The following is a 24327-nucleotide window of genomic DNA, read 5'->3' as shown; positions in this document are numbered from 1 at the left end:
CCCACGGTGGTGCCAGGCAGACCCCCGTCCTGGGCTTGAAGCCCTCGGCATCCTCACACCCCACTGCAGGGCCACCATGACCCATGACACAGGCGGCAGCCACCACTCTGTCCCCCTGTGGCCACAGCGGTGAGGGAGAAGCGAGCCTCGTGCAACCCCAACACGACCCCAACTCGAGAAGCTCCAGGGAGCCACCTGCCGTCTCCCGTCCCCCAGGCAGTGTCCGCCAACTGCTACAGGGTGTGGAGAAGCCGTGCCCAGCCCCGACGCCCCTTTCCGCGGCCTCGTGTTCACAGCCACACGCACACATGCATTCACACTGTGCTCACACTTGCACGCCAGCCGGGCCTGCGCCCCTGCATCCCGTACCCGCCCAGGACTGTGGGGGGGCTGGGGGTGCAGGTCTCAGGACAGGCTCCCCAGGAATCCCTGACTCCTGCTGCCCTCCCGCTGTGAAGCCAGATGTCAGACACGTGGGGGGGCAGCCGTCAGGCCCATCAGGTCCCGCCTCCGGATCTCCCCCCACCCCCACCCCCAGCGCTGCCCTCGGTGGGCCTGACCTGGCGGATCCCAGCGCTGCCCTCGGAGGGCCTGACCTGGCGGATCCCGGAGAATTCGGAGCCACGGGGCGTGTCTCCATCACAGGGGACAGACACCCAGAGCTCCCTTGCGGCAGCGGCTGCCCCCAGCGGGGTCCTCCATGCTCTACTTTGTGTGGTTTCCACGCTTTTAAAAAAGAAAAATACCAGGAAATGCAATTGCCCATAAAGCTTTATGGGGGCCTAGAAATGAGCAGGGCACTTTTGGAGAAAATAAGAAATTTGATTTTTCAATTAAAGCCCAGTATAGACCTGCCCGAGCCTCCAAAAGGGCACCGTCGCTGCCCCCACTCCCACCCCAGCCACGCGGGCCCAACAAAATCTCAACCCTGTGCTCCCAGCTGCAGCTGAAGCTCTGGGAGAGCTGGCCCCTCCCTGCCCAGGGCTGGCTGGGGGCCACCCCGTCCAGGAAGCCCCCTTGGGTTGCACCGCGCCTGCTCAGCTCCTGCAGCTCGAAGGCTCTGTTTGTTGCCCGTACCTGGATTTGCTCGTCACAGCGCTGCCACCCCCACCCGAGGCCAGGCCCAGGGACCCAGGCTCGGGGACAGGGGCAGGTGGCGGAGCAGAGAGGGTGGCAGACACCTGCGGCCGCCCCCCGACTGGGACGCCGGACTCCGGCCTCGGCACCCCTGCCCAGGCCTGGGACCCCCGGGACCCCCCTGCCCAGAGCCATTTCCCCGGCCCCTCCCAGGCTGCTGGGGGGTCTAGACACAGGCCCACTTCAAGGTTCCCTACTGCCCCCCTGGGGACCAGGAGGCAGAGAGATCTGGCCCCCAGCAGCTGGTGGTGCTGCCCAGACTGGAAGCAAGACACAAAAACTGGGAGGGAGGCAGACAGGACTGGGGGCCTGGGGAGGACCTGGCCCGGGGAGGGGACCCTGGCAAGACTGACTCTTACAGAGGAAGTAGCCCCAGCGACGGTCACCCAAGGGCAGTGGGAGAGGGCTGCAGAGGGGGCCGAGCCCCAAAGGCCTTACCCAGACTGCATGCTCCCCGGGCTCCCCAGGACCCTCCCAGAAGGTTCCGGCCTCCTGCCCTCGCTCACACACCGGGCAGAGCGCAGCCCGACCCCTCCGCGGGAGCTGGGGATGCTGGGTCCCGCAGGGCAGCCCCTCCAGCCAGGGGCCCCAGAGTCGAGATGCGCAGAAGTCAGGGGCAGGGGACTGGTCCCACCTGGGCCTCGGCTCCCCGGGTGGACAAAGGCTGTTCGCCCGAGGGCACCAGTAGCCTGAGGTCCCTGGCCTGTCAGGCTCCCCACCGACACGAGCCTGGTGAGTCCCCTGGGGTCACGGCCAAACGCTGCCGCCACCACGCAGCTCAGAGCCGCCGGGCCGTCCCTGGAACGAGCCCGTGCAGCCTGCATCTCAGTCTCGTTTGCTTCCCATGTAATCGAAAAATCAATGTGTTGCAGTTTCTGGGCGAACCACAAATACAATTATTTCTGATCACAGCTGCGCTGCTGTGAGACCCCGGCCGCGTCCACCCGGGGCCCCCGGTGGGCGATCCCCCCCGCAGACGCCCTCGCGGGGGCCGGTCACCAGGGACCTTTGTGCGACACCCGCTCCGGCTTTCATCATCTTCTCTCCGCGACTTTGCCGACCGTGTGGTGCCCGGCCTCATAAATAATGGATCTTAATGAGCGGCACGAAAAGCTAATTAATTGTAAGCATAGCTACACACGGCCACGCCACACCTGCCATAAAATACATCTTCTGGTGGAACTTATTACATTTTTATCAACTCGGCCTCGCGAGTCCCGACGCGCACCTGGGCCGTGGGCCGTCCTCTGCAATCAGAGTCATTGGCTTTTATGGGTTTGCTCGATTTCGCCCAAGGGACAGATGGGACAAAGCAAGGAGAGAGCCACTCGTCCTGCCCTGCACGGCACGGGCCGAGGCCAGGCACCCCCCAGAGCGGAAGCCACGAGGCCCCCATCCCAGACCCTTGGCCTGCAGGGCAGGGTCAGCCCAGCCACAGCCAAACAAGCCCCCTGGCCCCGGCCCCTGCAGGGTGCCCACGTGGGGGCCAAGCGGCTAAGCTCTGGCACTTGACCCTGGAACTTGTTCCCCCCCACCAAGGAGGAGGTGGCAGGATGCAGGAAGCCAGGCTCCCAGAGTCCCAGCCAGGGGTCCCTCTCCCGCTGAGTGGCAGCGTCCCCAGGACAGACGGAGGGGAAGGCAGGAGCTCAGAACGGGGGCAGGGGGGTTCCTCAAAGCCTTAACTCCCCTGAGCCTCTTGTCTGCCCCAGGGCAGCTCCCCTCTGGCCGAGGTCACGGAGGTGCTGTGACCTGCTTTTAACCTCAAAGGTTGCACTTTCAGGGGCGAGCCCCCCCCCCCGCGCTCTGCCCTGTGTTCTGTCACTTCCCCAAGGGCGGGCGAGTGCCAAGAGACAACACCCCAGTGGCCCCCACCTGTCCTGGCCGAGGCCCGCCCTTCTCGGGCAGCCCCTGCGCTCCCACCCTGGGCCTCAGGCCCCTCACCACCAGGGGAGTCTGGCATGGCCACCAGCCCGAGTGGGGGCTGCCACCCCTCTGTCCTCACCAGGTGAGCTGGGGGGGACCCTCTCCCTCCAAGGGTCCCCCTGGACCTGGTCGGCCGCACCTGCATCCGCCAAGGCCCCTGCGACCCCTGCTCCTGGTTCTCCTTGGGGGGGAGGCTCCGTCCCCGGCCACGAGCCGCGTCCCCCTCGTGCGCATCCCGCCCCTGAGCGACCGTCCATGGGGCTCTTCCAATGGCGGAACTGGATTTTCAAACTTTATTTTATCGAGGAGCTTGACTGAGGCATGTGACTCATCGGAATAAACGGCGTGCATTTCAAGTAAAAGATCTGAGGGGAGTTCCCGTCGTGGCGCAGTGGTTAACGAATCCGACTAGGAACCATGAGGTTGCGGGTTCGGTCCCTGCCCTTGCTCAGTGGGTTAACGATCTGGCGTTGCCGTGAGCTGTGGTGTAGGTTGCAGACGCGGCTCGGATCCCGCGTTGCTGTGGCTCTGGTGCAGGCCGGCGGCTGCAGCTCCGATTCGACCCCAGCCTGGGAACCTCCATATGCCGTGGGAGCGGCCCAAGAAATGGCAAAAAGACGAAAAAAAAAAAAAAATCAAGTAAACGATCTGAGAGGAACTGACCCGCGGGTACACGGTAAAGCCATCCAGGCCCAGCACAGACGACGCCTGGGCGCCCCTGTCCCCAGGCCTCTCGCCCGCTCCTCCCGGCCCCAGCCCCCGGCAGGTCTGGTTCACACTCTGTCGTGGTGGATGAGTCGGCCTTTTCGAGAGTCTTGAACACGTTTTTTGCAGCCGCGTAACCTACACTGTCTTTTGTGCAGCTTCTTTCGCGGCCGTGTGGACCCTCATCCCCGGGGGCCGTTTCTTGCCGAGGAGTCCACGTTCGGACACGGCCCCGTGCCTGTGTCCGCACGGCTGGCGACGGACCCCCGGGCTCTGTCCCGTTAGGGGCTGTTGCAGATAAGGCTGCTGTGCGCACACACACACAACTCCCTGCGGGCGTGTGTTGATTCTCTTGCAATGGAATGGCTCACACGGCAGGTGTGCATTTAAGGGTGTGAGAAACTTCCAGGTTGTTCCCCAAGGTGGCCGTGCCCATGTACACCCCCTCGGGCGGGTCTGAGCGTCCCGCTCCTCACACCCTCTCAAACACTGGGCGTGGTCGGTCTCTTATTTTGGCCACGCCCATGGCATATGGAAGTTCCCAGGCCAGGGATCAAACCCGAGCCACGGCAGGGACAACACCAGGTCCTTAACCCACTAGGCCACCAGGGAACTCCCCGGTCTTTTTAATGTTACCACTCTTACTGGTGTATGGGGTCCCCTTGAAGGCTCGAACGAGTTCCCTGAGGACGGACAAGGTAAACATTCTCTGAATGCAGATTTGCTCTCTGTTTTTCGCCATGGGTTGATGATGGGTTTTTTCCTTAAGCATTTGGGAAAATCCTTCGGTGAGGGCACCCGGGACCTGAGTGGTCATTGTCGGAAGGTTTCTAAGTACAAATTTTACTTCTTTAATAGATGTAAGACTATTGAGTTCATCCTGCTTTGATAATTTGTGTCTTGCAAGGACATGGTTCACTGCCTTTAATGGCTGAATGTACGGGCACAAAGTTATTCCTTTTCGTGTCAGTGGAACCTGTTCTGAGGTCACCTCTTCCGTTCCTGATACTGGTAGTTCGTCTTCCTCTTCCTCTTGATCAGCCTAGCTCACGGTGTGCTGTTTTATGGATCATCTCAAAAGACCAGCTTGGGCGCCATGCATTTTCTCTATCGTCTCTCCGTTTACGGCTGCATTGATTTGCACTCTGATTTTTATTCCTGCCTTTCTTCTTCCTACTCTGAGTTTCTTTCACTCCCACTTTTCTGTTTCTTAAGGTAGATGCTGAGGTTTTGGATTTGAAATCTTTTTTCCTTTCTAATATAGGCATTTGATGCTATAAACCTCCCCCGAAGAAGTGATTTAGCTAAACGTTTTCTTTGAGATTTGCTGTGTGTTCATTTTCATTCAGCTCGAAATACTTTCTAATTTCCGTTTTGATTTCTTCTTTGAGCCACGGGTTATTATGAAATGTGTTAGTTTACAAAGCTGGGGGATTTTCCAGAAATCTTCCATTTCGAATTTAATTCCACCGTAGATAGAGAACATACTTTTTATGACTTGAATCCTTTTATATTTGGGGGGCTTGTGTGACAGCCGAGAATAAGGTCTCTCTTAGAAACTGCTCCACGTGTGCTTGAAAAGAACGGCCATTCTCTTGTGGGGTGACTGTTTCATGAACGGTCAGTTGAATCCGACCTTTGAGTCTTCGACAGCCATACGGATTTCCTGCTGACTTGTCTTGACGATTATTCTAATTGCGGATGTTGCGGATTCTCCCTGTAGTTTACTAGTTTTGTTTCGTGCGTTTTGAAGCTCTGTCCGTTGATGCATAAACATGTAGGACTGTCGCGTCCTCATCACGAACTGATCCTTTTATCGTCATGAAACCTCTTTCGCGTGGTACGAATAGAGCCACTCCAGAGGTCCTTTGTTTAGCGGTAGCATCACACAGCCTTTCCCATTCTTTTCCTTCCGGCTATGCTGATCTTCATATTTAAAGTATGTTTCTTGTAGACAGCCCGTGGGTGGACGCTGCTTTCCTACCCGACGCGTCCATCTGTCTCTCATTTGGGATTTTTAGACCATTTACGTTTAATATATGATGGGCAGGTTTAGGTCTATTATCTTCTTATTTATTTTCTACCGATCCCATCTGTTTTTCTCCCTTCCCGCTTTTTCTGCCTTCTTTTGGATGAATTCAATGTGTTTTTACCATTTCACTGTGTCTTTGTGTTGGTTTATTCGCTCTGGCTCTTTGATTTGTGTTTACGGTTGTCTTAAGGTTTAGAGCAGGCATATTTAATTTATCAGAGTCCACCTTCAAGTGATATTACACCCCTTCGTGTACAATACACCATGACAGCAGAATATTTTCACTTCTCCCTCCAAAGTTCGTGCTGTTGTTTCATGCATTTTGCTTGCGTGTATGCCATCAACGCCACTGTACCTAGTTATCATTTTTGTTTAAATAATTATCTGCTAAGTGTGTTTGAATAATAACAAGAGTGACTCTTACGTAGTTACCTCTAAAAGTGCCAGTGCCAGTACTTTTCCGTTCCTGTACGTAGATCTGCATGCCCACCTGCCGTCAGCCTCCTTCTGCCCAAAAGACATCCTTTACCACCTCTCCTAGGGCACGTCTTCTGGTGAGACGTTCCTCCAGCTTCTGCATGCTTGTAAAAGTCTTTATTTCGTATTTTTTTGTAAAAGATTATTTACCGGGTATAGAAGTGTATGTTGCTAGGTGGTTTGTTTGTTGGGTTTTTTTGTTTTTTTGTCTTTTCCCTCCTGCGAGTAGTTCAAGGCTCTACGTTCCCTCCTGCACTTTGCACAAGAAATCTGCTGTCATCCTTCCTTTGGTTCCACAGAATGAATCTTCTCTTTTATTTCCTCTGCTGGGGTTTCCTTGAGCTTCTCAGATGCAGGAGTTTACAGCTTTCGTCACACTCGGAAAGTATTTGGCCATTGTTTCTTCCAGGATTTTTTCTCTCCCCACCTCTCTCTCTCCTCTCCTTCAGATCCTCCAACTGAACATCAGGCCACTTGAAGCTTGCCCAATCCTCAGTGACACTCTGTTCATTTTTAAATTAATATTTCTCCGTGTTTCATTTCCGATTGTTTCTTTTGCGGCATCTTCAAGTTTGCTAATCGTTTCTTCCACAAGGTCTAGTCCATCATTAATCACATATGCTCTGCTATTAATTTCAGGGATTGGAGTTTTCATCTCTGGAAGTTTAATTGGGGTATTTTTTTTTTACAGCTTCCATGTCTCTGCTTAGCTTTCTGAACATATGAAATACAACTGTAATAGTCGTTTTAACGCTTTTGTCTGCGAATCCTAACATCTGTGTCAGCACTGGTTTGGTTTTGGTGGTTTACCTCCTGCTTATGCATTGCATTTTCCAGCTTCTTTGTTTGCTTGTGAATTTTTGTATTGGCTTCCAGACAGTGTGACTTTTACCTGTCAGATGCTGGATTCTTGAGGCTTTTTCTGGGACGCAGGTAAGTCACTTGGAAATAGTTTGATCATCTAGGCATCGCTTGAAAGACTTTCCAGGCGGGACTGGAGCAGTGCTCTGTCTAGAGCGGGTCACCCCCACTCCTGAAGGAAGGCCTGTGGGAGGACTCTGCCCAAGGCCCAGGACCGGAGGCTTTCCAGACACTGGGGGACAGACACTGGCCCCGAACACAGGGCCTTCTTTCTCCTGATTCTGTCCCCGCCTCACGCAGTTGCCTAACTCGTCATCCCTCAGTGGACTCCCTCAACCCTGAAAGGCCCCCCTGTGATCCCAGGGCTCTCACATGCTGCTCTCGCCTCTCCAGTTTGCCGGTCTCATGTTCTCACCTCCTCAACTCCACCCTCAACCAGGGAGCCGCGGCTTTGTCTGTATCCCTCTTCTGGCCCCAGGGCAACAGCTGGGGTGGTCATAGGGTTTCTCACCACTTCCCACTGCCTGATGTCCCACACCTCGAGAACGGACTTTTCCTCCTTTTTTTTTTTTTTTTTTTTTGGCTTTTTAGGGCCACACCTGCAATATATGGAGGTTCCCAGGCTAGGGGTCGAATCGGAGCTGTAGCCGCTGGCCTATTCCACAGTCACAGCAATGCCAGATCCAAGCCACATCTGCAGCCTACACCACAGCTCACGGCAACACTGGATCCTTCACCCACCGAGCGAGGCCAGGGATCGAACCTTGATCTGCACGGATGCTAATCAGATTCGTTTCCATGGTGCCCAAGATGGGCTTTTCATATATTTTGTCCACTCCACGTCTCATGTCAGGTGGGAGGATGAGTCTAGTGTTTCTTGGCTAGAGGTCCCGTTTTATTTCACTGTATCCATTTTAATAGTTACACGTGGCCCGTACCGGCCAAATCAGGTGGCACAGCTCAAAACTGTGGGGACAGGAGTCCAGTAGCCTGGCTTCCTTGTGGGCATCTGGGGCACTGGCACAGCCAGGGTGCCCAGGAGTGTTTGCCAAGAACTACTGGCAGGATAGATGTGAGATGCATAAGCCCCAGGCCTGGAGGGAAGATGAGAGAGCACAGGAAAGCCAGTGCCCAAAGGCCCCCTGGGTCCTGGTGCCTCAGTCTCTTCCATCAGGGGAAGCCCTGCCTGTCCTGGGCCCCTCAGCACCTGCAGCCAGGGAGGATCTGCCTTCCTTCAGCACCCCATCTCTTGTCACTGTCTCCCTAAGATCACTCTCGTCCTAATGCCCCCCAGCCGCCCAGGACCCCCACCCCTGGGTCCCTCAACGTGATGTGATCTTGAGACCCAGCCTGGCAGCGTTCCTGCTCTCTGTGACTCAGGAAGACAGACCTCACAAAGGCTGAAGTCCTGGAGCTTCCACGGTGGCTCAGAGGGTTGAGAACCTGACATACTGTCTATGAGGATGTGGGTTCAATTCCTGGCCTCTCTGAATGAGTTAAGGATCCAGCGTTGCCACAAGCTGCGGCAGAGCTACAGATGCAGCTCGGATCCGGTGTTTCTATGGCTGTGGTGTAGGCCGGCCACTGCAGCTTGGATTCAACCCTTAGCCTGGGAATTTCCATATGCCGCAGGTGCGGTTGTAAAAAGAAAAATAAAAAGCTGGAGGCCCAAATTCATCTCCAGCGATGATCCACGAAGGGCCAAAGAGCACCTGAAAAAATGCCCAACATCAGCCTCCGTCAGGGAAACGCACACCCAAACCACGCTGCGAAAGCACCTCTCACCCACCGGGACGGCTACGATCAGAAAAACGCAAGAGCAAGTGTCAGCGAGGCTCTGGAGAAACTGGCCTCGTGTGCTATTGGCGGAACACAAAACGGGGCAGCCACGACGGAAAAGAATCTGGCATCTCCTCAAAAAGTTAAACATAGAGTTGTCTACACTCAGCATGTCCTGGGTACCTGCTCCAAAGAGTCGAAAGCAGGGACCTGAAGCAATATCTATACACTCAGGCTCATGGCAGAGTCACTCACAGCAGCCGAAAGGTGGAAGCAACGCAAATGTCTGTCCACAGGTAAGTGAATAAGCCCAGTGTGGTCCGTCCACGCAGTGGAATATTATTCAGCCATGATAAGGAATGAAGTGGTGACACCTGCTCCAACTAGGATGAGCCTCGAGGATATTATGCTGAGTGACATAAGCCAGTCACAAAGGGACAAGGACGGCAAGATGCCACTCACATGAGGCCCCCAGAGTAGTCAGATTCATGGAGACAGAAAGGAGCAGAGTGGGTGCCCGGGGCTGGGGACGGGGAGGGGTGTCAGTGTTTAACGGGGCAAGAATCGGAGATGGAGAGTCTGGGGTACGTGGCAGTGGTGGGTACCCAGCGTCGTGAGAGTATTGAAAGCCACTGGACACTAGGACACGTAAAATCAGAGCCAGGAGATTTTGTCTCTCTCACAACTGTTTTCAAAGGTTGGAGGCGCCAACAGGCCAGGCAAGCTCTGGCTGTGTGGCGTCTGGGGCACAGCGGGGCTGGGTGTCGGGACGGGTGTCGGGGAGGGTGAGGTGGCCATGTGACCTGAAGGTGACGGGGGAGTCTCCCACCCTGTGAACCCCTCTCAGCTCTAGCTAAGGGGGCGCGGCTTCCCAGAGGCCCACGTTAGCAGATTGAGTGGGAAGGGACAGCTGCTTGGGGCTAATGGAGTCCCCGGAGCACCCATATTTTAGTGTGGGGCACTGTGGCTGGATGGGGGTTGTGGAGGGCGGCCCAGCGCCCTCTCCGCCACAGCTGCCAAAGCAGGTTTGATGGCTTTTTCCAAAACCACCAGCCAGGCCTGGGCGTTCCCCCGACTCAGCCCTGCTCTCATCTCACCCCCCTTCTTCTGTCTCCTGACCTCTCCCCGCCTCAGTTTCCCTCCTGCTCTAACAAGGGTGGCGTTTGAGCCCTGAGCAACCCTCCCTTCTGACTCTCCTGGCCCCTCTCCTACACTCCCCCGGGCCAATCTCCCCTCTGCCCCTTGTCAGGCTGAAGTCGCTGAGACCTGGGGCCCCCTGGCCACAACTCTGCAAAGGCACCAACTCACACAAACACACCCACCAGCGCACACACAGAAATACACACACACACACACACACACACACACACACACACACACACACACCAGCAAGGCTGAGCATCCAGGTGCACCCTGCAGAAAGGAATCTGTAACCCCCGCCCCCCACCCCCTGCCTGCTGGCCCTCCTTTGCAGGGGCTGCTCCGGAGCCCCTGGGGACCGGCCCTGATAAGCCCACAGCAGGATGTGCAGACACATAGGGGCGGCCGCCCGCTCCCCGGAGCTGATGGGCACGCTTCCCTTGGTCCCAGGGGGCTGCCGGGATTAAGTCTGAAATTGCATGTGTGTGGAGCTGGCGTCTGGAGCCCAAGCTTGGTGACCCACTCCTCCCAGCCGCCCCCCCCAGCCCCTCCTGGCCTGTCCCGGTGACCTTGAGGGTGCCTGATGGCACTCCCGCCCCATCAACAGGACACAGCTGACCCCTCCCGGTCCCCTGAGCCAGCGCGGAGCAGCGGGCAGAGCAGGGTGTCAGGAGAAGTTCACACACAGGTACCCACACGCCCCAGCCCTGCTCTGGGGCCAAGGGTGTCCTTCCGGCTCAGTGCAGCCCTTAGGTTGGCTTGCCCCCCTCCCCATCCTGGACCCCACCTTCGCCCAGGTAACACTCGGGGTCTTTAACCCTTCGTGTGCTCCCTGGTGTATCTGTCGCCGCTGCACTGAGTTTAGATGCATTCACTCATTAGTGACATTCATAAACAGAGGTCAGATCAAAGCCCAGATTCTGGCATTCTTGAAACACTGGAAGGTCCAGCTGCACGGCCGTCCTTGAGCCCTGGGCTGAGCCCGTGAAGGCTGCAGGGGGGCCTCTGCTCGGTACCAGCTGGGGGCACAGCCCCGCGCACTCTCCTGGCCCCAGCCAGGCCCCAGTCCACAGGCGTCTGAGTTCGCAGCCAGCACAAAGACCAGGGTGGAGGGAGGTGGGGCGGCCTGCTGGGCTCGTGAGCAGGATGAGGCCAGACCCGGGGCCTCAGCTGCAGCCCCAGCGAAAGACAGAGAAGCCCAGGGGACGCGCCAGCAGCAGCGGCCCGTTTTTAAGCAGAGAAACTGAGGCTCAGGGACGTGACCCGTTTTGCCAAGTTCTCCCACATAGTGGCCGGTGGAGCCGGGGTTTGAACCCAGCACAGTGACCCCTGAACACCAACCTTCAACAGCTGGTGATTGTGGTCACCCTCCCTCCCAGCACAGCCGCCGGGGCGGGGCCAGGAAAGGGGTGGGGCCAGAGCAGGAGTCCACCCCCCGGGGCCCTGATACCCCATCCCACCCCCTCTGGGTCTCCCCACCCTGCTGTGAACAGCAGGGGGGGGGTCAGTGGTCCCAGCCCCCTCCTCAGGAATGCCGGGTGGGAGCGGCAACTGTTCAAGGGGGGGGTGGCTGGGGTCGGGGGAGGCACCCGTGCTGCCCCCCGCAGGGTCTGAGGTCCTTTGGGACCACCCTGGCCAGGGTTTGTTGTAAAAGGCACCTCTGGGATGAGGCAGGTGCCTGAGAACTGGAACCCTGAGGTCCCTGGGGCACTCGTGCCCCCCCCACCTGGGACTCAGGGGTCAGGGTGAACGAGGGCAGGGGCGGGGTGCCAGGGAGCCCCCTGCTGCCCACCTTCCTGCCTGCCTGCCCACCAGCTGAGCTGCTCGCCCCCGCCAGTGGGGTTTAATTAGAGCCCAAACAGCACCCACACCGTCTTCTCAGCTCCCAGTTAATGGGGTGGTCAGGGCCGGACACAGGCCGCCTGCAAACGGAGGGCGAAGTGAGTCAGCCTGCCAAGGGATGCGGTAATTGGGGCCACTTTAGGGAGTCTGGGCATTAATGGGGAAGGAGGGCGGGCAGAGCAGGGGAGAGACACGCGTCACTGTCTGTGAACAAAGGCAGCGGCCCAGAGCCCCCTCTGCGCTGAGGCCCCGCACAGGCGCCTGGAGCGGCTTGAGGGAGCCCCACCCCCGACGCAGCGCTCCGGGAACAGGTGTCTGCAGGCCTGAGCCTGCAGGGCCCCGGGCAGCTGTTCTGAGAGGTGAGATGAGGTTCGGGGAGGGGGCTTCTCAGCTACAGACCCCTCCCACGTCAGAGGCCGGGAACATCTTCTCGGCGGCTTCAGTGAACTCAGTGGGGGGGGACTGGATGGATGATGGGTGGGTGGGTGGGTGGAGGGGCGATGGGCAGGCTGATGGACGGATGGACGGATGGACGGACGGAGGAGCAGGGGGGGATGAGCTGCTATGCCGGTGAAAGCGCAGGGCCCTGAGGACCCCAGTCTAGCCCTCCTCCCACGGCAGGGTCCCCTCGGGACTGCCTCCTACTCCTGGCCCCTCCTTCCTCCATCCCCACCGCCCCGCGTCTCCCAGCGCTCACCCTGCCTCACCAGATTCCAGCTGGGCCCGTGACACCCGCCTCTGGCCCCTCTCAACTGCACCGTGGCCCCGGGGGCCTCAGCCGCTCTGACCAGACAAGCCCTCAGGTCAACCCCGTCCTCCGGCCTCCTGGGTCAGCCAGACCCCTGCAGATAGGACCTCACAGGACCTGCGGCCCAGGCAGGCAATGCCGGCCCCTTCCAGGACCAAGGCTTCATGCTCCAGCCCTCATCTTCCCCTGACCGCTGCCAGGCCTTGCGCCCCAGGCCTCACCCCCAAGGGCTCTGGGCACCCACACCCTGCTGCACCCCTGCCTTCCTCACCCCGCCCCCGGGCACGTGCTCCCTAAACCCCGAGGCCCTCCACGCACACGCGCACTCTCCCAAAGGAGCAAGGAGAGAAGGGGGCCTTGAGGGCCGGCCCCCCAGGGCGGCCGGCAGGTGCCTTCCCACTTCTGAGCCTGTCTCCCCACTGACGTGTGGGGACAGCAGCACTGCCACCCAGGGTCGGCCCGAGGGTCTTATGAGATGTGGGGGCCTCGGCCCCTGCCCGGCAGCTACACATCAGCACTGCAGGAAAGGTACCCCCACCTCCCCAGACACCCCGCTGCCCTCCGTCCCTCCCCAGAGCCTCCTGGGGGCGGGGGCAGGACCTTTTGGGGTCACCAGGCACAGCTGTCCAGGGAACAGACAAAACGCCCCCATGTCCCCCGCCAGGCGCGGGAGAGGGGATCCCGGCCTTCCCCTCCCAGCTCCCTCTGCCCGACCAGGGGAGGGGCGCGGCATAGACTCCCCAAAACAAGGCTTGAGCCCATACCTGCTTCTTTTCTGATGATTCAAAACTTTAAATCATCCAAGGTGTTCCTGTGTCTTTAATTTGCTTTGACAAAAACTCAGATCACAATTTAGTCTGATCATCACCTGGGCGGTGATGCGAAGGTAGTTCAAACGTTAACAGCATCGCTGTTCTCCCCGCTGGCGAGGTTGGGGGCGGGCCCACGTCCCCCTGGCAGGGGCCTGGCGGCCAGGCCAGAGCAGCGCCGACCCCGCGCCCACCCGGGCTGGCTTGGCGAGGACTGCGGGGGCCCCATGGAAGCAGGGGCCCAGCCTGGGGCTCCAAGCCCTCCTCTGGCCGGTCCTCGTGGCCAGAATTCTCTCCCAATATAGCAGGTTTTCCCATGGGGTGGGGGGTGAGCGGGCAGGGCGTCCCCCACCTCCAGGCTGCAGGGCATCATGAAGGAAACACCCTGGTGGGCAGCACGGACAGGCGCCCCAGGCCTCCCCTCTCCAGGAGGGGCCTGTGCAACTCCCCCCAACACCCGCCTGCTCTCCCCCGACTTCAGCGCCCTCCTCGGGGCCAAGGTCCTGGCGGGGGCTGAGCGGTCCCGCCGCCCCCCGAGCGGCAGATTTCGATGACATCCAAATTGCCGGCGCAGCAAGGAGTTTCCACTAATGCGAACCTGAGAAGAAAATCAGGGCTATTGATTTTCCCCGCCGAGCCTGTCATATTCCCTTAAAGGCATTTACCAAGGCTTTTAAGAGCTGCAGCCTTTCCACAAAGGAACAAATTACGTGCAAATCAGGCCGCTGCGATTTACGCTCCCTTCAGCCCCTTGTTAGGAGAGCTGGGACGGCTGGGTGGCAGCGCAGAAGCATCCTGGTGCTGAAGCCGGGAGCCCAGGAGGAGCCGTCCCCCGCCCGGCTGGAGCAGGGCCTGGGGCCCAGCCCCTACAGAGGTGCCCAGAGGGAGCTGCAGAAGCTCCTGGAAGCTCTGTCACATGCCCAGCAGCCTCCTCTGTGTCCCCCACCCCGGGGCCCCTGTGCCCCCGCGCCCAGACATCCCAGGCTGGGCACTGCCAGTCAGCCCCTCAAAGATGCCCAGCTCTCCACCCTCAGCTCTGGGTCCCGGAGCCCTGGCCCTCCCTCGGGTGACCGCAGGGGCCAGCGCAGCCCCCTCCCAGCCTCCTCTGGGAGCCGCAGCCCAACACAGCTTCTCCCTGATGGAGCCCAACTGGCAGCCCCCAGACCCCAAGACCCCCGAGGCCACACACAGCCACGCTCTGCCCCCGGCAGGCCAGGGCCCAGCACAGGACCGGGCACCAGGGCCCAGGGGAGGGGCTGGGGGCTCTCAGCACCCTGAATGCACAGCTGCAGGCCCAGGGCCCAGGCCGGGCTCTCCTGAAAGAGAAGCAGCGGCCACGCCCAGGGCCCCTGGTCAGGGAGACCCCAAGGGGTCTTGGGGCTCTGTCCGGCTGCTTGCTCCTGGGGCCACCGCTCAAAATTCATGCCCGGCAGGATCTCAGAGGGCAGGGGACCTTGAACGCCTGTCCTCCACCCCCAGGTGCCACAGACACACACACAGAGGAGCGGGGGCGCTGGTGGGACACCGCAGGGCCAGCCTCCTGATCCCAGCCAGGCCTCCCCCAGGCCCCAGTCCTGGTGACACGGGTCCAACGCAGAGAGAGGAGCGGCCCTCCCTGGGCCCACTCCCACATCCCCAGAGCCCCGGCGGCCTCTGAGCCACACAGGGCTGTGAGCATGGCTCTCTCCGCAGGATTTGTGCTCTCGGCCGGGTTGAGGTCCCGGCGGCAGCAGGCCGGCGCCAGCCAGGGGGTGACAGGTCGGCAGGGTGAGCGCCCGCCTCTGCATCCCCACCCCGGTCCCTGGAGGGGCTGCCGCCATCCTGCTGCTGCCAGTGTCGACACTCCGTGCAGACGCATTGAACACTCCTCTCCGGCGTTCCAGGGGGGCCGAGCGTCCCCCTCGCGGGCTCCGTGCGCATGAGCCGCGTATCAATCCACACAAACACCGCCACGGCCTTGACGCGTCTGTGCACCTGCCACCCCTCGCAGCAGGACCAGGGACCCTGACCCTCGATGGTGAGGCCAACACGGAGGGAGGGGGCACAGCTGGGCCCGCCCGCACCCTGCACGTCCTGCTGCTCTGAGTGACACGTGGCTGAAGGGGCTCTGGGCTGAGGCCGTGGCCAGGAGCCTGAAGACCCGACTCACTGGGTCCCAGCGCCTCGGTCTCCCTGGGAAACGGGCTCCTCCCTTCATCCGCTCCCTTCAGCCGTCAGTGCCCCCCGCCGGCCGGGGGCGCACTTGGCATCCTCAGCGCTGTCCGCACACAGGCGCGGGCCGGGCCTGGGGAAGGGCTCGGGCCAGGAGCGAGGCTCCCTCAAGCCGCTCCCGCACCCAGCAAACGTGTGTGCCGCCAGCTAGGAGGCGAGGGCGAGGGGGACGGCTGGGCTGGACCCCTCGGGGGCCTGGGCCGAGGGGCTTAGTGCCCCAGGCCCAGTTCTCTCCTGAATGCAGGGCAGGAGGGTCGACAAGGATGCCGCAGCCGGTGCCAGGCCGCTGGGCGGGAGGCTCTGTGGACAGACCCTGGCCAGGCCAGGAAGGGCAGGTACGGGGATGGGAGCTGCTTCCCGAGCACGTCCACCGTCTCCCTGTGGGGGTGGCGCTTTCTCTATCCCTCGGGCCATCCGCCTGCCTGGGAGCGGGAGCCAGCAGAGCCCGGCGCTGGTGTCCCCTGCCTGTCAGAGCACCATGGGGACGCCCCCAGGAAGGACCTCACCTGCCTGCGGCTGGCGAGGCCAGGCCCCTGCCCGGAGCCCCCGGACCTCCCGCCGCTGGTGATGATGGAGATCAGCCCAGGCGGGGATGACGTTTCCAGGGGCCACCCAGTGCTGAGCCCTGGCTGCCATCCTGCGTGGGGAGACCAGGCCACCCACCTCCCCAACACACACCCTGATCGTCTGTTCACGTCCCACTCAGGGCAGAGCAGGGTCCTGCAGCGCCTGCCCCTCCGCACGGCCAGGGAGACGGCGAGCACCCAGTGTCTGCCGCACGGCCCTGCCCAGACCCTCCCTTGTGCCGGTCAGGCCCCTGCCACCTGCCACAGCCCACAGGAGGGCAGAAGGGACACAGAGCCACGGGGAGCCACCATGGCCTATTTCTGGCCTGGGCAGGAATTCAGGGTCAGGGCCAAGGACTAATTATGGCTCAAGGATAAAAATGCGCGCCGGGCAGCTGCGCCCCATGGAAGGAATGCTGCTCTCGGAGACGCATTCTCCGGTTCCCGGGCTGCCGAGAATGTGATCTTAGACATTTACGAGACCGAGCCTCCCCACGAACCCAGATTCCAAACGGCTCGACAGCTGGCCGCATCCCTGGAACCCGGGTGGCAGGGCCCGGGCCCCAGGGCCGTCCCACCAACACGCTGGCTCTGCCCGTGGGGAGCCTGGTGTCCCCTGGCGTCCCTGCGCAGCAGGTGGCCTGACCGAAGGGGGTTCAGCTCATCCCCACAGCCCGAGGAAAGCCGGGGACCGTCCCTTTGGCAGCTGAGGGACAGAGGCACAGGGAGGCTTGAGGCTCTGCCAAAGCCAGGGGCCGTGGTCACTGCCATCTCCAGGCCTCGCCCTGCCCTCAGCAGAGCTGCCCCTCCAGCCCGTGGCCGGCAGGAAAGTGCCCAGAAAGTCCACAGTGTTCTCACCGGATGGGGGCACTGCTGGTTGTCTTCATCCTTCTGTATCTTCACTCTCTCCCACCGTAACCCCCCAGCTTGCTGCCGACAGAGGACAGGGGCGGTCTGCTCCCTCTGGGAACCCGCTCCACGACCAGGACCAGAGACGCTGAACGGGACTCGAAACGCTGGACGCACGTGGTTTGAATCCTCTCTCAAGCACAAAAGAGCAAAACAGACAATGAGGAATGAATCCCCAGGCCCAGCCTCAGAGGAGAGAGGCGCCCAGGAGGCAAACCTGCTTCCGTGTAACAGGCCTGGGCGGCCTGACCGAACACAGACGGGCGACCACGCCCTGGGAGCAGGCGGCAGAGGACGCCCAGGGGTGGCCCGTGGGGCTCCTGCAGTTCCTGAGAGCCGACTGTGGGCATCGGCCTCCGAGAAGTTGCCGGGCTGGTGGCTTAAAATCAGCCGCGGCGGGAGTATTTACACCACGGGTATCAGCAGAGGCTACAAGTCAGGCAGTGTGTTTCCTGAGAGCCAGTCGTGAGGGTTTCCAGCCCAGTGGACCACAGAGCTGGTAAGAGGAAGGGCCTGAGCCGCCCTGGCCCCTTCAGCCTGAAGGCGTGGCTCAGGGCAAGGGGGCCAGCGGGAAGTCAGGCCCCAGGCTCACCCCTCGTGATGGTGGCCTTAGCGGTCCTGACCCAGGGAATCTCAGGCCTTGACTTTGCACTGAATAGTTCCAGATGGCGTTCCCCAGGGGCACCCGGGAAAGCCGCAAAACCCCTCCGAGGGCACAAGTTACCCCTTTCTCACCACGGTCTCAGGCACAGGAAGACAAGCCCACACCCTGCAAAGCAGACTCCGTGACCAGGAGGCGGCCGACACACAGACGAAACGGACGCACGCCGTCTAGGTTCTGGAGTTATAAACACGAAAAAATAGAATAGGGATCCTTTTTTTCCCTTCCTTTCTTTTTAGGGCCTCACTTGTGGCATGTGGAAGTTCCCAGCACCAGAGGTCCAATCGGAATTGCACCTGCCAGCCCACACCGCAGCCACAGCAACGCAAATCCGAGCCACACCCACAACCTATGCCGCAGCTTGAGGCAGTGCCAGATCCTCAGCCCACTGAGCAAAGCCAGGGATCAAACCCACAACCTCAAGGACGGATACTAGTCAGGTTCTTAACCGCTGAGCCACCACAGGAACTCCAGGATTCCTTTTTTCTTTTTGGCTGCACCAGCAGCATGTGGAAGTTCCAGGGCCACGGATCGAACCCACGCCACAGCAGTGACCTGCGTCACAGCAGTGACAGTGCCACCTCCTTAACCCACTGAGCCCCCAGGGAACTCCGGAAGAGTGACCCTTTAAAGCATAAAGAGAGCATAAGCAGAGGCTTAAAACCGTAAGACGCATCAGAGCAGATTTGAAGAAAGAACTGAAGAAAAATGTGTGAATGAAAAATTACCACAAACGCACGCCAGATGGACAGGTTGGAAGGCAGATTTTACGCGGGGCACGAGAGAAGGAGCCAGAGCAGGTAGTGCTGGGAATGCAGCACGGGGACATCAACAAACAAGCAGAAACGCGATTTTAAAACATCAAATAACGCGGGCTCTCGAGGGATAAATCTCACAAAATCATACAAGGCTTCAGAAAAGAGACTACAAATTACGTGACAAGAAATCAAGGAACGCCACATAAAAGACCAAAAGCACGTTCTTGCGGCGGAAGCTGCTGTGGAGGGAAGGAGCCGCTCTGCCCACGTGGCTGGTGGGCTCTGTGTGTTTCCGCCCAAAACCCCCACAGGGCTGCCTCTGGGGCGCTCGACAAGCTGCCTCTGGAAGGTACTGGGACTATCGAGTGCCTGGGACAGCCTGAGCCCCTGCAGCTGGAGGACAGTGGCGGGCAGGGAACTCGCTGGACAAGACATCCAGGCATCTCAGAGCCAGAGACGTGGGGCACCGATGCAGGGACAGACGAGCAGGCCCGCCGGGCAGGACAGAAGCCACTTGACCTGGGGCTGGAGACCAGACAGTCTTTGCTATAACAGGGGGGACAGGAACTTGAGCCCTCCTCATGCTGTGCATGAAAGCAACCCCAAGTAGATTTACAGATTTCAGTGGAAACGGCAAAATATCAAAGCTTTTGGAGGATAATCTGGGATAATGGCATCAGGACCCCTGAGCAAGGAGGCGTTTTTAAGTCAAACACTAAAAGCTTTGACCAGCAAGGAAGAGTGATACATTCAGCCACATTGACCTTGAGACTGCGGAGGCCCCCGGAATGAGAGAGCAAAGACACCCCAGGCGACGGGGAAGATACAGCCTGCAGAGCTTCGCGTGGCAGGTGCCTGAGGAGCATCAGCCAGAAAAAGAGAGACGAGGCAAATCTGAAAAAGCCGGAAAGGCTCCAACAGGCATTTCGCAAAAGAAAATCCGCACGGCAAAGAAAGATATAAACACGTGCCTGATCTCATTTGCAGTCAAGGAAACACGCAACAGAGCCACGATAACGAGACCTCACCCTCGTCCACCAAACGGGCAGAAATTGTACATTCTGACAATACCTCGTACAGCACCCGGGGGGCTCCCACCGACGCTGGTGGCAGCGTCCACAGGCCGGTCACTCGGAGAAAGAGATCGGGTGGAGCCCCGGCGAAGAAACCATGCTGGCTGACCCTTTAGTGTCAGGTTAGGACGCTGTACTTCTGTCCAAACCTGTCGACTGCACAAGGCCAAGAGTGAACCCCAGTCATGATGTGTCAGCCTGCTTCGTCGTCTGTCACAAGCACACACAGCAATGTGGGACGCGGGAAGCCGGCGAGGAGGCTTTGTATGTTGCACTCTGTTTCCGCAAACCTAAAACCACTGAAAAAAAAAAAAAGTCTATTAAGTAAGAGAAAGAAACAGTTGCATTCTCTAGAAGGGTTGAAGCTGGGCTCCCCCGTGGCCCCAGTTCTCCTCCCTGGAAAATGTGAGCGCCCGAGGATGCGCGAAAGAATGTTTGTAGTGACACCCGTTGGGGCAGCCAAACTGGGGAGCAACCCGATGCTCCATCACCAGGGGGACGAATGAATAGCCTGTGATGCCTTCATGCAGCAAAGCACCGCAGAGCCAGGCACGCCAGGGACTCCGCTGGAGGGACGGCAAACGCCGAGGCTGAAGGAGCAATATTGTAAGAACGGGCTGGATGGCGCGACCAAACGGCAGGTGTGAGAAACAAAGGAAAATCTTGGTCCATTCCATTACTATGAAATTCTTCACCAGGGGCAGCCCAACGAGCTCGGGGAGGGCTGCTGGCTGAGGTGGGAACAGAGGGCAATCGCGGAGCGGTGGCCACACGGCAGGCAGGCGGGAGGAGCCGGGGGCTGGGCTGGATGTGTGGGTGAATGCGTGCGCGGTGCTCACACGTCACACCACTGTTGATGGTACACGCGCCCTTCTGCACGAGTGTTACACGCTACGAGAAAGTAAGGATGAGGAAACAAGCAGCATGGACTTTGTTCTCTGCTTTGGTTTAGCCTGATTACGCAAGGTACGACCGACTCCCCAGCTGCCGTCACCCCTCTGGGTCCCAGCCTTGGGCTCCTCTGGGCGCTTCTGGGCATCACCGGCTCTGGCCAGCCTGATCCCGTGCAGAAACAACCCCGCGTTGGGAGCCCTCGCTGTGTGTCTGGGCTTCCCACCCACGTACGCAGAGAGGAGGTGACTGATGAGGTGTCACCATCACCCCAGGGGTCCCGACGCTCTGCCAGCGCCCACAGCGGGACCCCAAGTTGGCCGACAGGAAGCAGCAATCAGGCCCGTGCTGTGCTGATCAATAATTAATCTGAACGTTAAAAAGCGTTTTCTTTGTCTGACAAGGAGCTGATTGCCGCAGCCCCCGGAGCCCGTGGGGTCCTTCTTCCCCGTCCCCCTCCCGGGGAAGGGCGAGCCTCGCCCGCTGCTTGGGCCGGTCCTGGCTGCCCCTCCTGTGCATGCCGAGAGCTGCCTGCTGGCCTCTGCCCCTGCCCACGACCCCGTCCACCCCCCAGCCTCCAGGACCAGTGGAGAGGCCCCATACACGGCCTCCTCAGGGACCCTGATGGGCGGCTTTGCTCCTCACACACCCGGTGCCTGGAGCGCCCCCCCCGCCGCCCGAGCCTGGCACCTGCCTCACCTCCCCTGGACACACCTCCGTGTGAGAGCAGTGACCGCCCGGCTCCCAGTCTAAGGCTCTTTGAAGGGCACTTGCAATGGTTAGTTTGCAAAAGAAATGATAAAGAGGGAGTTCCCGTAGTGGCTCAGCGGTAACGAGCCTGACAAGCATCCATGAGGACGCGGGTTCGATCCCTGGCCTTGCTCAGTGGGTTAAGAATCCAGCATTGCCGTGAGCTGTGGTGTAGGTCACAGAGGCGGCTTGGATCCAGCGTGGCTGTGGCTGTGGCGGAGGCTGGCAGCTGCAGCTCTGATTCGACCCCTAGCCTGGAAACCTCCATAGGCTACGGGTGTGGCCCTAAAAAAGAAAGAAAGAAAGAGCATTTCAGCAAACCCCCAATAGAATGTACACACAGACGCAAACACACGCCCCCCCTAAGCCCATCACAGTCGAGCCACGGAAAACCAGTGGTAAAGAGGACATCTTTACTGCCCTCGGACTGGACAAGCCGTGAGGTCCCGCTGTGGACCCTGGGAACGATGTCTAGTCACCTCTGATGGTGCCCGATGGAGGGGACGTGAGGACAAGAATGTGTGTGTGCATGTGTGACGGGCTCTCTTTGCTGTACTGCAGAAAACTGACAGACCACTGCCAGCCAGCCACAGCGGAAAAAACAAATCTCATTTCCTATGAAAGAAAATGTTGAGAACGGGAGAAAAGCAAGCGAAGTTCTGCTGCAACCAGCTCCTCCTCCTCCTGGACTCTCAGCGTCTCCCTCTGCTTGCTCCCTCCCCTGACACACGAGTCCTTAGGACGCTTCTTCCCTGCCCCATCTCTCCACTGGTGCCCCATCTCTCCACCCTCCCTCCTTGAAAGGCATTATCTTCCAAGGTGATGCCAACAGCAGTGGTGACAATGACAGTAAAGACAAGGACGGTGACCACAGTGATGACAATGATGGTGGTGGTGATGGTGGTGATATGCTGACGGTGACATTGGTGGTGGTGGTGACATTGGTGATGGTGGCAGTGGTGGTGACGACGTGGTGACATTGGTGGTGGTGGTGGTGATGGTGGCATTGGTAGTGATGGTGACATTGGTGGCATTGGTGGTGGTGGTGATGGTGGCAGTGGTGGTGACGACGTGGTGACATTGGTGGTGGTGGTGGTGCCGATGGTGGCATTGGTGGTGGTGGTGGTGGTACGATGGTGGTGATATTGGTGGTGATGGCAGTGGTGATGGTGAGGGCAGTGGTGGTGACGACGTGGTGATGTGATGATAATGGCGATGCCGGCGATGCCAATGCTGGCCATGACAGTAACGACAGTCATCTTTCATGAGGCACCAACTGTGTGCCAGGTCCTTCCCACCATTGACTCGCCTGCTTTCCACAACCCTTCAGAAAAGCGCGTGGCGCCCTCCTGCCGTGGAGGAGAACAGCCTGCCTGCCATTCAGTGTTCACGGACGTGGGCTGACGCAGAGCTGAAGCCAAGCCTAGGGCTCGGGTGGGGCCTGGCAATAGAGGCTGCGGTGTGTGCAAAACACGCGTCACTGTTCTCCGAGTTCTCCCAGCCGGGCTGTCGTGGCTCCCGCTTTACAGATGAAAAAGTGAGCCTCGGGGGGCCGAGGGACCCGACAAAGTGGGCACTGCGTTGCTGAGTGGCAGGTGTGAGAAGCGGCGTCACGCTGGGGAAGAGAGGCAGGCAGAGGCCAGCCACGTGACAGCTGGGAGCTCCAAAGGAACAGTCAGAGCCCCTTTACCCACCTTGCAGGTGGCTGGGGAGACGCCCTGAGGGCCGGCCACCCACTGAGAGCTCCGTCGGCCCCATGGGGTCTGAGCCTGGCCCATCAGCGGCAGGCTCCTGGCCCAGGGCCCCTGCCCCTTCTGGCCTGACCTCCAGAGCCATGGGTGGGCTCGGGCCGTGGCCCGGCCAGGCGGGGTGAAAGCTGCAAATCTGGGACGGGGGAGGCGGGGGAGGGCGAGGGGTCCCGAGGCTGGCGTTCTCCTGCAGCACCCACGTGGGACCCTGCGTGCTGAGAAATGGCGGAGACCTCTCTGCCCCCAGCACTGGCTCATTATCATTCCTAATACCGATCGATACTCACCAAGCATCTGACAAAGCCAGCGGCTCTCCGCTGCCTCCCTGCCCTCCTCAGCATAAAAGACCCCCAAGCCTCCGGTGGCCCCGCTCAGGCCACTGCCCCCTCCGCTGGCCTCATCTCCATACGGCTCCGCCTCAGATCGAGGGGAGAGACCCAAATCGATCGACCATCATTGATCTCCCCCCCCCACTGACACCTTATCACCCCTCCCCCGCAGCAGCCGGGCTAATGGGGTCTGTGCCTCCCACCCGGGTGGGGGGCCCTCTTGAAAGGCCCTGCTTGCTCTGAGGCTCTGAGCCCACACCCCGCCCCCCTGTGCAGCGAGGGGCTGCCAAGGCGACACATGCTGCCCGCCCGCCAGCTTTGTCTGCAATAATAAAAACAGGATTCCTCTTCCATTTCGGCCCCGAGTCCAATTCATCAAGCCTGGTGCTGATAATCTGCTTCCCGGTGCCGGGCCGGGGGATAAATGGAGGCGAGCGAATGCAGAGTGACCCCGCGATCGGATCTCTCGGGCCGGGAGCAAAACCCGCAGTAGGCTCCTCAGGAGGCAGCGGCCTCATCAGCAGGGACAACAAAGGGCAGGAGAGGGGGCGGCCCCGAGAGCGGGTGCCACGGGCCCCTCTCGGAGCAGACAGGGGAGGGGCAGCCCGAGCCCCAGGCCGGGCTCCCCTGGGCAAGTCCCCTGCCACCTGAGTCTCAGCTCCCCACCGGGACGCCAACCTCAGAGGCTGCCGAGGGTCTGTACTTGAGCCTGGCACAAAGCAGGTGCTCGGTAAACGGCGGCTGGCTGGCGGCTTTAGGAGTGCTGTTGTCCACAGGATGCCCTTGCTCCCGGCTCACGCAGGTGTCCGTCCACGGCTGTGTCAGCAATAAGGGGCACCATTTGCCGCTCCGAGGCCACCACCCTGGAGACGCCCCATCAAGCCAAGGCAGGCGTCCTGGGTGGGGCGGGAGCAGAGCCGCCACGGAACCCCGGGCCGATCGATGCCCGCCCGTGTCCAGGCTCGATAGAACATCTCA

This window comes from Sus scrofa, unplaced genomic scaffold (genome assembly GCF_000003025.6).
Source record: "Sus scrofa isolate TJ Tabasco breed Duroc unplaced genomic scaffold, Sscrofa11.1 Contig1914, whole genome shotgun sequence".
Classification (NCBI taxonomy): domain Eukaryota; kingdom Metazoa; phylum Chordata; class Mammalia; order Artiodactyla; family Suidae; genus Sus; species Sus scrofa.
Note: the sequence above shows the minus strand (reverse complement) of the source record.